This window comes from Pelophylax lessonae (assembly GCF_965119305.1).
Source record: "Pelophylax lessonae genome assembly, chromosome: 3".
NCBI classification, from domain to species: Eukaryota; Metazoa; Chordata; class Amphibia; order Anura; family Ranidae; genus Pelophylax; species Pelophylax lessonae.
In genome coordinates this window covers 564,087,881-564,099,907 of record NC_138770.1, presented here as the reverse complement: position 1 = coordinate 564,099,907, position 12,027 = coordinate 564,087,881, and positions in this window count along the sequence as shown.

Here is a 12,027-nt window from a genome sequence, read left to right as displayed (position 1 = left end):
GCTGAATCGGATCGCATGCATGAACACCCATGCGATCCAATGCCAGTGGGGCAAAAAATAGATGCATGCACATTTTTTAGTGTGGGTGAGGTGCGATTTGAGCCATACAAAATGAATGGGCTCAAATCGCACTGTAAAGAATCACATGTGATTTGAACAGGAATGTAGTGCAGTTCCTGTCTGAATCACATGATGTATCCCGCACCGCATGAGTGTGAACCAGCATTAATACAGCTACTTTATTGATATATGCTGGATATAATCCTTCATTTGTTCTTTTAAAGGGACACTGGGATCAATTCACAACATTTTACCTAGTCAGTAAGATTAGATAATAAAATAGCTCATAGCATTTTTCCCCAAAATTTTTTTGCAGTTCATTAAAAAAAGCTACTAAAATTCCACATGCGCTATTTCCTAGGAGTGATGCAGTATTTAAAGCGGAATTCCGGGCACAGAAACATTTTTTCAGTGAACATACCCCCGGGACAGTCAGGGCTAGTATATTCCACAATGGCTAGCCTCTGATCTGTCCCGGTTCGCACTTACCTGCAAGAAGAAATACTCACTTATAAAATTTCTTCCACAGCGTTGCCATCTCTGTTGTGGGCAGCTGAAGCCAGCGCGATCCTCTTCTGCGTCCTCTTCCGTGTCTTCTTCTCCCAGAATGCGCCTTCACCGGCCCCTCACGTCACTTCCGGTGCGGCGCCGCATTCCTACACAGCTTCTGGGCATGCCCAGAAGCTGTTTAGCAGGGAATGCGGCGTCGCACCGGAAGTGACGAGCAGGGCCGGTGCAGGCGCATTGATTCCTGGGAGCGATGACGTTCAACTCCCAGGAATCATTGCAAGCCGGAAGAGACGGCGCGGGCCGAGGCCGCAGAGGGAGGAAGTGATGAAAGGTGAGTATTTCTTTCTACAATTACAAGGTAAGTAAAAAAAAATAAATAATCCTAACTTTCCAATTCCTTTTCAGGCGAAGCAAAGCAAGCGGAGGGGCACAAAATCGATTAGGTCGATTTTGTGCCCGGAACTCCGCTTAAGGAGTGAAAACATTCAGTATTTTACAGGTGACCCATGCCCTATTGTGATGTCATTGACCCAGCATGCCCCATTTCATGACGGCTTGTTTGTATTTTCTTTGGCTATTTTTTTTTTTAGTGACTGAGTAGTGGTAATATGTACCCTATACTTATTCACATGGGGGGGGGCAGGAATCCTATAAGGCACTAGGGTTGCCACCTCATCACTTTAAACCAGGATACACATTAATAACACAGATTCTGTGGCTGATTAAGGTGGTAATTAAACTCACTTAGTGCCTTATGTGCATTATAGCCTCAGAACCTGTGTAATTCATATTTGTCCTGGTTTAAAGGGATGAGGTGGCAACCCTATAATGCTCCCCCACAACTACCGGGCCAGGGGTGTGGGGAAGAGGCCCTCTCCCCTCCCCAAAGCATCCCTCTTCCCCAGGGGTCAAGTCCTGGGAAATAAAAGTGTGGGAACCCAAGATTACCACTCCCCCACCTCAAAAATAAAAAAAAAGTAACCGGTCGCGGGCCACAATGAGCGGAGTGGCCAGGTGACAGGTCTCTACTCTATGGGCCCTCCAATCTGGTCTGCCCAGACAGAAGGGGACGGCTTTCCTTCTGTTTTTTTAAGTGGATTGAATTGGGTTTCTGCAGGTATCGATGGCTGCTGCTGTCCCTCAAGCGGGTATGGTTGGTGGCTGCTAACTGGCTGTCCTCCAGGGCTGGTACTACTAGGGGGTACTGCTGGTGGGTACTGCTGTTGGATACTGCTGGCTGGTACTGCTGTTGGGTACAGCTGGCTGGTACTGGTGGTGGGTACTGCTGGCGGGTACTGCTGGCTGGTATTGTTGGTAGGTACTGCTGGCTGGTACTGTTGGTGGGTACTGCTGGCGAGTACTGCTAGTGGGTACTGCTGGCGGGTACTGCTAGTTGGTACTGGTAGGTACTGCTGCGGGTACCGCTGGCTAGTACTGTTGGTGGGTATTGCTGGCGGGTACTGCTGGCAGATACTGCTGGTGGGTACTGATGGCTAGTACTGTTGGCTGGTACTATTGGTGGGTACTGCTGGCTGGTACTGTTGGTGGGTACTGTTGGCTGGTACTGTTGGTAGGTACTGCTGGCGAGTACTGCTGGTTGGTGTGTACTATTGCGGGTTACGTATACATTGAGTTGCAAATTTGCAGTATGGGCGTGATTTATATCAGTTGGACACAACATCATTAAAACCCTGGACCTGTCACATATTTCTTTGCAAAATAGACTTGATTGATATCTATATGGATTTTGCTCAGTAGCACTAAAGGCCCCCTGTTTCTTTCTCTCTCTTTCTCCTTGGTCTCTCTTTTTATTTCATCCCTTTTTCTCCCCCTCTATTTCTCCTCTATCTCTCACCCCTCTCTATTCTTTCTTTCTTTCTGTCTGTCTGTCTGTCTGTCTGTCTGTCTCTCTCTCTCTCTATATATACATATATATATATATATCTTTATATCTATCTCTCTTTCTTTCCCTCTTCCTACCTCTCTTTTCTTCCTCTCTCTCTTTCTTTCTCATCTCTCTCCTTCCCTCATCACTCTCTCTCTCTCTCTCTCCTTCCCTCTTCTCTCTCTCTTTCTCCCTCTCTACCCCTCTCTCTCATCGGCAGAGCCGATGCTTCCTGTATTGCTCCTTTCACAGGCGGAGTACATTTGATATCACTCCGCCTGTGACCGGAGTCGGCGATATACAGGAAGCTAACGTGAACGGCGTTCCTGCTGTGGAAAAAGTACAGGAACAGCAGATGAGTCATGATGGTTAAGGCCTTGGCGGGTGACAGCTCCTGAACAACCAGTAGTATTCATTAAATACATAGTGGCTAGACCATGCCTGAGGCTCCATTCACAGTTGTGTGACTTGTTATGCGACTTTGGACACTGAATTCACATGTTTTTCAATGACAGCCATTTAAATATGTGCCACTTAAAGTCACAGCGACTTTAAAAAGGTTCCTGCTCTACTTCGTTCAAACTTTCATGCAACTTGAGTGCTATAGACTGCAATGTAATCCCTCAAAAGTTGCATGAAAGTCGCACCTGAAAGTTATACATGTGACAGTTGTGCAACAGTTGTCCATTATCATTTTTCAAATCCAAAGTCGCTCCCAATCACAGCTGCACTCCAAAGTCGCATGACTTTGGCGTCGTACAAGTATGAAAGGAGCATTATTTAACAAATGCTTTTGTTTACATTTTTTTTTTGTTTATTGACTTTTAACTGAGTGTATGCGTATTTACCGAACATTTCTTATGTTTGTGGTGAATATCGCATAAATCTTTAGTTAATCGAACTTTTCAATATCGCATGCGATCAACTTTAATGAACTGAGCCCACCGTCATCTTGTCAATGCAGGGTGAAGTGACAGTGTATTTAAAGAGGAAGTAAACTCTTCATTTTTTTCCCCCCTGCAAGGTAAATGCATAATGTGCTAGTATGCATTGCATACTAGCACATTGTGGGACACCTGCAACGAAGCCCGCGTTGCCCCCGCTGTCAGCCGCATCCATCCTCGCCCATCTTCCTTCCAGGTCTGCAGACTCCGGTTGTATTACAGGCCGGGGCCGCGTGACGTCACTCCCGCGCATGTGCGCAGAAGCCGCCGGTCACGGCACAGGACTCTGAAGAAATGGCACGGGTGGCCCTTCCTTCAGAGCGCATGCGCCCATGATGTGATCGGCTGCATGCAATGTAAATATCTCCTAGACGGTTCAAGTTTAGGAGATATTTGTAAACTTGGGTGCTGCCATAGGGGAGTTGCCATTGCTTTCTCATATCTAGAAGTGTCAGGTACTTCTGCCAGCTGCAGAGGAGGAAGAAGTGGCAATAAAGTGCATGAAAATGTGAGCATAAAAAAGGTAAGGGATGCCCTTTGCAGAGACACTGACTTTGTATTGCATGTACTGTGTTTCCCAGAAAATAAGGGTCTTATATTAATTTTGGCTACACACTAGGGCTTATTTTCAGGGGATGTCTTTTTTTTTATTTACGGTATGTACAATGACGATGTTAAAGTGGTTGTAACCCTAAAATAAAGGAATAAATATCCTGATCCTTTGAAGGATGATAGACAGCACAGTGCTTGTGCTGTGTCATTTAGCCCTCTCTATGTTCTAAAAAAGCCTGGAATAAAACAATATAATGTTAAAAAAAAGTGTCTTCTCTCCCCCTCTCCCCCTGTCAGCTCAGGAGTCAGCATTATGACATTCTGTAATCCCAAAAATAAACCTTGGATAAAGTCATTGTAAAATTATGTAATTGATTTTGTAAAAAGATTATGAAATGTACAGTGTGTCTCCTTTTGTAACTTTATTGGGAAAATACCTTATTTACAGCGCCGCTGGGCACTCACGTGACCCTCTGGAGCTCTACTTTCCCTCTCCGAGTACTGCAGAGGGAGGGCCTGAGATCCCCGCTGATGTCAGCCTCGCTCCAAGCACTGCAGAGGGAGGGGCCACAGACATTAGCTGGGAGGAGAGAAGAAGATCTCCAGTGGGTCACGTGAGCGTCCAGCAGCGCTGAAAATAAAGTATTTTCCACAATAAAGTTATTAAAAGAAACACACTGCACATTACATAATCTTTTTCAAAACCAATTACATGTTTTTACAAGGATTTTACTAGGTCTTATTTTCGGGGTAATGCTTATATTGCAGCCATCCCTGAAAATCACGCTAGGTCTAATTTTCGCTGTAGGGCTTATTTTCAGGGAAACAGGGTACATATGACACAATAAAACTTTATGGGGGACAAATATCAGGAAAATCAGGGAGACAGATGAAAAGTCAATTAAAAAGTTTTTGGGTGAATTTGTAACCCATGTACCAGTGATTCTGGGCAGCCAACAGCAAGAGATTTGCAAAAGCTCTACTACATTTTTTTTTTTTTATGAAATTGATTTTCATCCTATACAGATGTATTATTAAGATGTGATCAGGGTCAGGTTTAATTCTGCTGGATGGCAGCAGCTGTCACAGGATCTGTCTCACTGCTCCCATTTAGGCATTGTCTTGCTGTATTATAAAGTTTATACATTTTCCTCTGTGTCTTTTATATGCTGGGTTTAAACATATATGTTAGGGTGCCCACTCCTTTTTGCCCCTCACACCCTTAGGAGCATGCCCACACTCTTATGCAGGTACATACCATTTTTAGATTTGCTCTACCTCCCACCCACTACTAGACATGTGCAGTTAGTTTAGCTCCGAATCAAAATTTGGACAAATGTTTAGTTATTTGGAGATTTCGGATTTATCCAAATTTCTAAATTACAATAGTAACGAATCCAAATTATCTAATCAAATTCAAAATCGAATTTGAAAACAAGAATAGAATAAAATCAAATAGAAAAGAAAGGAATAGAACAGAAAATAATAGAATAGAGTAAAAAAGAATAGAATAGAAAATAAAAGCATAGAATAAAATATAATAGAAAATAAAGGAAATAGAATATAAAATAATAGAAAAGAAAAGAGTAAAACAGAACAGAATAGAATAGAAAAAAAAAAGAATAAAAATAATAGAGTAAAACAGAACAAAATAGAATAGAAAATAAAATATAATAAAAAAGCATAGAAATTAAAGGAATATAATAGAATGAATTAGAATAGAACAGAAAATAAAAGCACAGAAGAGAATATAATAGAAAACCAATAGAATATAATAAATTAAATATAATATAACCATCTTCTGAAATTTGAATTTCGAATAGAACGAATTTGAAAAAAAAATAGATTAGAATAGTATTGAAAATAATAGAATATAAAAAAATAGAATAGGATAGAAAAGAATAGAATAGAAAAAAAATAGGGTAGAATTTAATAGAATAAAAAAAAAACCAATATAACCATCTTCTGAAATTTGAATTAGAAAATAATAGATAAGAATAGAAAATAATAGAATAGAATAGAACAAAAAAAAGCAATAGAATAGAATAAATTAGAATATAACTGTCTTCTGATATAGAACAAACTCAAATTCGTTTCTAATTTTTTTGTAATTCAGTAAAATTTATTTCATTTCGACCGAATTCAGAAAATTCAGAACAAATTCTTAAATGAATAAATTAAATACATTCCGAAAACTAATTTAACTAGATAAAATTATTTAAGTAACGAATTAAAACAAAACAAATGTTTTCGTTCTGCACATGTCTACCCAGTACAGTGTGTGAAAATGCTGGTCTCACAGTAGAGCTCCTGTCTGTCCTCCAAATCTAATGCAGGCAAGTGCCAATTCTTTATTAGTCAAAATCCAGGTAATCTAGTACAGCAACAAATTGCTAACACATCTTTACTTACAACGCCTTAAGGCAGTACTATACTCACCTCCACTCCAGCGGTAACGATGAGTGAGAACTGATTGATCAGCAGTTACGTGATCCCTCAGTTCTCAAGTTTAGAGCTGGCAGGGGACAGCTGCAGCATGGAGGTGAGTATGTATGTTTATTTTTTCCTAGTCTGTTCTTCTCCCTTAACCACTTGCAGACCGCCAGCCCACAATGTCAGCAAGTTCCGGCCAATGATTCATGACCAGGACCTAGTGATTGGCTGTGTAAAATCCCAGCCCAGAGTCCTGTGCTGACAATCAACACAGGGCTCAGGTAAACATCTCTGTGTTTGCAGGGATGAGAAACGCAGAGATGTATTAGTAAAAGCAGCACACATTACACATAGTTAGGTACACTTTTAACCCCTTGATCGCCCTGATAACCCCTTCACAGCCAGTGTAATTAGTACAGTGACAGTGTATAGTATTATCACTGGTCACTGTATTAATGTCACTAGTAATGTCAGTGGCAGTTAGTCAGTCCCCCCCCCCCAGTTTCAGATTGCCTGCAGTCCCATTATAAGTCGCTGATCAATGCTATTAGTAGCAAAAAAAAAAAATAGAAAATTCCAGTATATATACCATAGTTTGTAAGCGCTATAACTTTTTCATGTAAACCAATCAATATACTTTACACTTATTTAATTTTTTTTTCTTATCAAAGACCTGTAGCAGAATACATTATTTCCAAAATTTAGGAAGAAAAATGATTTTTACATTTTCTTTGTTGGATATGTCTTTTAGCAGAGTGTAAAAAATATTGTTTTTGTTTTTGGTTTTTTTTTTTCTCTGAATTTTCAGTCTTTTTTTTTTTTTTTTTAATTTTTATCACAAAAAATAAAAAAAACTTTGTGGTAATCAAATACCACCAAAAGAAAGCTCTATTTGTGTGAAAAAAAATGATATAAATTTTGTTTGGGTACAGCAATGCATGACCGCGCAATTATTAGTTAAAGTAGTGCAGTGCTAAATAGCAAAAAATGGCCTGATTATGAATGGGATAAAATCTTCCGGAGGTCAAGTGGTTAAGAACATTTCCACTTACCTTACATCATACCTGAGCTATTCATCTATTCCTCCATTAATGATAAGCAGCACTGACAGAGGAACTGGCTTCTTTGACATCATTTAACTTTTCTTCTGTACATTGGGTGTATTTCTCAGCGCTTGTCTTATTCTGTGTGTATGGTGAATGTACAGTAATTCTCAGTGTTTGCTCTTATTCTGTGTGTATGGTGTATGTAATTCCCAGTGTTTGTTCTTTTTCTGTGTGTATGGTGAATGTAATTCTCAGTGTTTGTCTTATTCTGTGTGTATGGTGAATGTAATTCTCAGTGTTTGTCTTATTCTGTGTGTATGGTGAATGTAATTCTCAGTGTTTGCTCTTATTCTGTGTGTATAGTGAATGTAATCAATGCTTGTCCTATTCTGTGTGTATGGTGAATGTAATTCTCAGTGCTTGTCCTATTCTGTGTGTATGGTGAATGTAATGCTCAGTGTTTGTCTTATTCTGTGTGTATGTTGAAAGTAATTATCAGTGCTTGTCTTATTCTGTGTGTATGGTGAATGCAATTGTCGTTTGCTCTTATTCTGTGTGTATGTTGAATGTGATTATCAGTGCTTGTCTTATTCTGTGTGTATGGTGAATGTAATTGTCGTTTGCTCTTATTCTGTGTGTATAGTGAATGTAGTTCTTAGTGTTTGCTCCTAATCTCTGTGTATGGTACATGCAATTCTCAGTGTTTGCTCTTATTCTGTGTGTATAGTGAATGTAATTAATGCTTGTCCTATTCTGTGTGTGTGGTGAATGTAATTCTCAGTTCTTGTCCTATTCTGTGTGTATGGTGAATGTACGGTAATTCTCAGTGCTTGTCCTATTCTGTGTGTATGGTGAAAGTATTTCTCAGTGCTTGTCCTATTTTGTGTGTATGGTGAATGTAATTCTCAGTGCTTGTCTTATTCTGTGTGTATAGTGAATGTAATTCCCAGTGTTTGCTCTTATTCTGTATGTATGGTGAATTTAATTCCCAGTGTTTTTTCCTAATCTGTGTGTATGGTAAATGTAATTCTCAGTACGTGTCCTATTCTATGTGTAAGGACATTGCTCAATAGTACTTCTCTTGTTCTGTATTCTAATTTTAATTTTTAGTATCTGTCTATATTCTGTATGTAAGGACACTGCTAAGTAGTGCTTCTCCTGTTCTTTATTCTGATTGTCATTCCATATCCATTTACATTCTGTATGTAAGGACCTTCTTTTGTTCAAAATTCTGATGGTTAGTTTCATTATCTGTTTGTATTCTGTATGTAAGGACACTGCTCAGTAGCACTTCTTTTGTTTTGTATTCTAAGGCTTCATGCACACCGAGCATAAAAATTGCTGTCTTTACAGTCGTTTGGCATTTTTTAACTTTCAGCCCATAGAAGCAAATCAGTGTTAGCCTATATGTTCATGTAGATGTAGCCCCCTCATAGGTGGATGCTTAAAGAGAGTATAGTTTTTGGATCGTTATGCTTACCAGGAACATTTCCAGGTAAATTTATAATGCTCTCTGCCTACCAGAGAGCAGGATCCGTTGGTAGGGTCTGCTCATGGAGCTGAGGTGCAGCTCTGCTTGTCTGAATGTTTCACACTGGTCCAATAGGGTGACATATTGGCCAGTGGGAAGAAACCTGACAAGTGAGGGCACAGACATTGTTACAGCCCTGGCGATTGGCAGAGGAAAGTGCCTTGTTGCATACTGGGTCATTGTGTAAATGCCAGGAGCACATGTGCTTAGGATCTTCGGCTGAAGAGCTGGGTCCCGGAGGGAGGGGGTGGCTGCCCCTCCTCTCTAGAAGTTGCCATGCGGCCTCGGGTAGTCGACCTAAGGGCCTGAAAGTCAGAGAGAAGCTGAAACTAGAGGTCCTGCAAAGTTGACTATAAGGAAGACACCAAGAGGATCTGATTCTGCCTACTGTGAGTACAGATCTGTGTCATGGGGCCTGTCCTGTGAGGGCGATCCCTTCAAGTAGAAGAGTCAGTGAATGGGTATAAGTCAAAGGGATGCTAGAGAGTGTCTTGAAGATAAAGTAGTTGCATCAAGTCTGCTGTTAGAGAGAGCAAGAAGACTTCATTCCTCCATACAAGTGACAGTATGGTAAAAGCAGTGTGTCTGCTTCCACAAGTAATCTTGTGAGACCAAGTGAGAGTTGTTTTTATCTACTGTGAATAGTTTAGTTGGAGTATCTGTCAGGGGGCCAGGAAACCAGACAACACGGGGATGCAGGTAAAATAAAGCAGTTTATTGGAGCAAACAACAATAAACGTGCAGCAAGAGTGGGGAAGTGGGAGCAGGAACAATCCGGGGGCAAATCCAGATGTGGGTAGTCATCCAAGCCATGGTCGAGTCCCGAAGCAGGTCGTCTACCGATGCCGGGTCGTCTGCCGATGCCGGGTCGAGAGCCAGGAGAGTCATCAACCAAGCCAGGTCATACACAGAGGGACACGAAGAACAGAAGGCTGCTAGCAGAGATGCGCCTTGGAGCACAAACACAAGGGCAAGGACTGCAACCCATCAGGTGAAAGATATAGTCAGGTGTGCAGCATCATCACTGTGCGACGCCCAGGCAGCAGGCAAGTGATGATGCAATTAGAGTCTATAAGAGGCAGCAGTCTGCACATGTCCAAGATGGCTGCCAACAGAAGGGCAAGGTAAGACCTTGACAGTATCCCACTATTCCCTTCTCCCATCCAAGTTCCACAATAAATACAAAAACCAAATACCCTGGACTGTTAATTGAATAAAGAGCAAACGGGAGTAACGAGTTATATGTGAAAAACCCCCAGCAAATCTCTGCAGGTAATCAGATGGAGGCCTGAAAAGCCAAGACACAGCAAGCCCTACGGGGACAGTGCTACATTTGGGGGCATCATCCAGGATTTTCCTCTGAGTTACGGCATTGGTTGCTACCGGCAATGGCCAGATAGATACCCAAGAAACACCATGTCTTCTTATGCAATGTGCTGGAGTGTCAGTGAAGAAAGGATGTGTTGTACTGTGGAAGAAAATAATGTCTTCTTCACAGTGATTAATGCAAGTGTGCTTTCAAGTTATGGTAAAAAAAGCAGTAACCTGGAATGCAGGGATAGGCACGTCAGGGGTTATGTCAGTACTGTAGAAGAAAATGTCTGCCATGCAGTCGGTAACAGCAGGACAGTTTCCAGCAGCAGTGGGGGAATTCGGTTGACATGTGAACGAAAAAGTGTAACCGGAGCTTAAGTAAAGGACAGACGAGGCAGATGTGTGTGTGTCTGTGGCAGGGAACACAATCTGCAATTAGTGCTAGACATGCAGGCTGAGCAGTATTATGGCAGCAGCGAAGGGGCTACTTTACCACACAGGAGAGAGCGCGTCAAAGAGGTCTGCCTAGCAGGAGGAGCAACCGAAGGTCGCCAATCCAAACGAAGGAAGGGAGTTGAGACGTCACTACCGCCAGCGGGTGTAATTGAAGTGGAGACGTGTGTGGAGTAGCAAGATGGGGGATGACAGGGTGAGCCAGAGCACGGAAGCTATCACACGTGTTGGCAGAGAGCCTGCAGAGTGAACTGAGATGAAGAATCCTACCCTGTTGGACAATTGATGCCCAAAGGAAGACTATTATGCAGCAGAGGGGACGCCAAGCATCTCGGACTGGTAGGTGGCAGATGCTTGAATGTATCTGTGAGGCTGCGTGCGTGGGGCCAGTGTAGGCACTGCAGTGACACGTTGCTGAGGTTGGAGCAGAGTGAATGATAGCACAGAAGATTATATGTAAACTGGGAGGCAGGGACCACTTCTTAACTGCTAACACCTATAGTGGCTATTCCTTTTGGAAGAGGACAGGGAGTGCCGAGAACACCGCTGGGGCTGGCATCAGTGGGGGGGACCCGCACAACCATCTGCCAAACCAGGGAGACCCGCATTTCAGAGGTGCGATGCACACAGGTCGTGAAGGCCTGGCAGCGGCCACAGGGTACAGTGCTTGCAGTTGCAGCAACTGGAAGTTCAGCTCTTAAAGAGGCAGAGGGGCTTCAATGGATCTAGAAGCTGAGGTCCTCCAGTTCGTTCAGTGAGGAGGAGGCAGGGATCATTGATGTGGGTTCACCCAGTTTTAAGTGCAGATTCTAATCCCTGGAAGAGGGAATCGGTGAATGGGGATCAGATGTGGAGACTAAGTAGGACTAGGGAACAGAGGAAAGAAGTCCTCCAAGTTCCAGTTCCCTTAGTGAAGACGAGACAGAGGCAGTGGTCGTTCGCATGAGGTGTGCGATGAATCTTGGGTTCTGTCAGGCCTATGCCACAAGGGTCCCAGACTTATCCCCAACCCGCATCTATGCACGGGCCCGAGCACAGAATGACTCCAATTCCAAACTGATCTCTAAAATGGAGACCCTGTATGCCCAATCTGGGAAAGGAGATAGGCAGAAACTTCCCAGGTTCTCCTGTTTCCAAAGGCTCATTCAGAGGAAGGTGGCCATGGAATACGGATACAATTATCCATATGCTCCATGGGAGATAAAGGAGGGGATTGAAAGCAAGAGGAAGGCTTGTGTGAAGAAGCTGTCCGGGATTTTCTCTATGTCCCCAAGCCGCATCAGAACCCGTCCAAGCCTC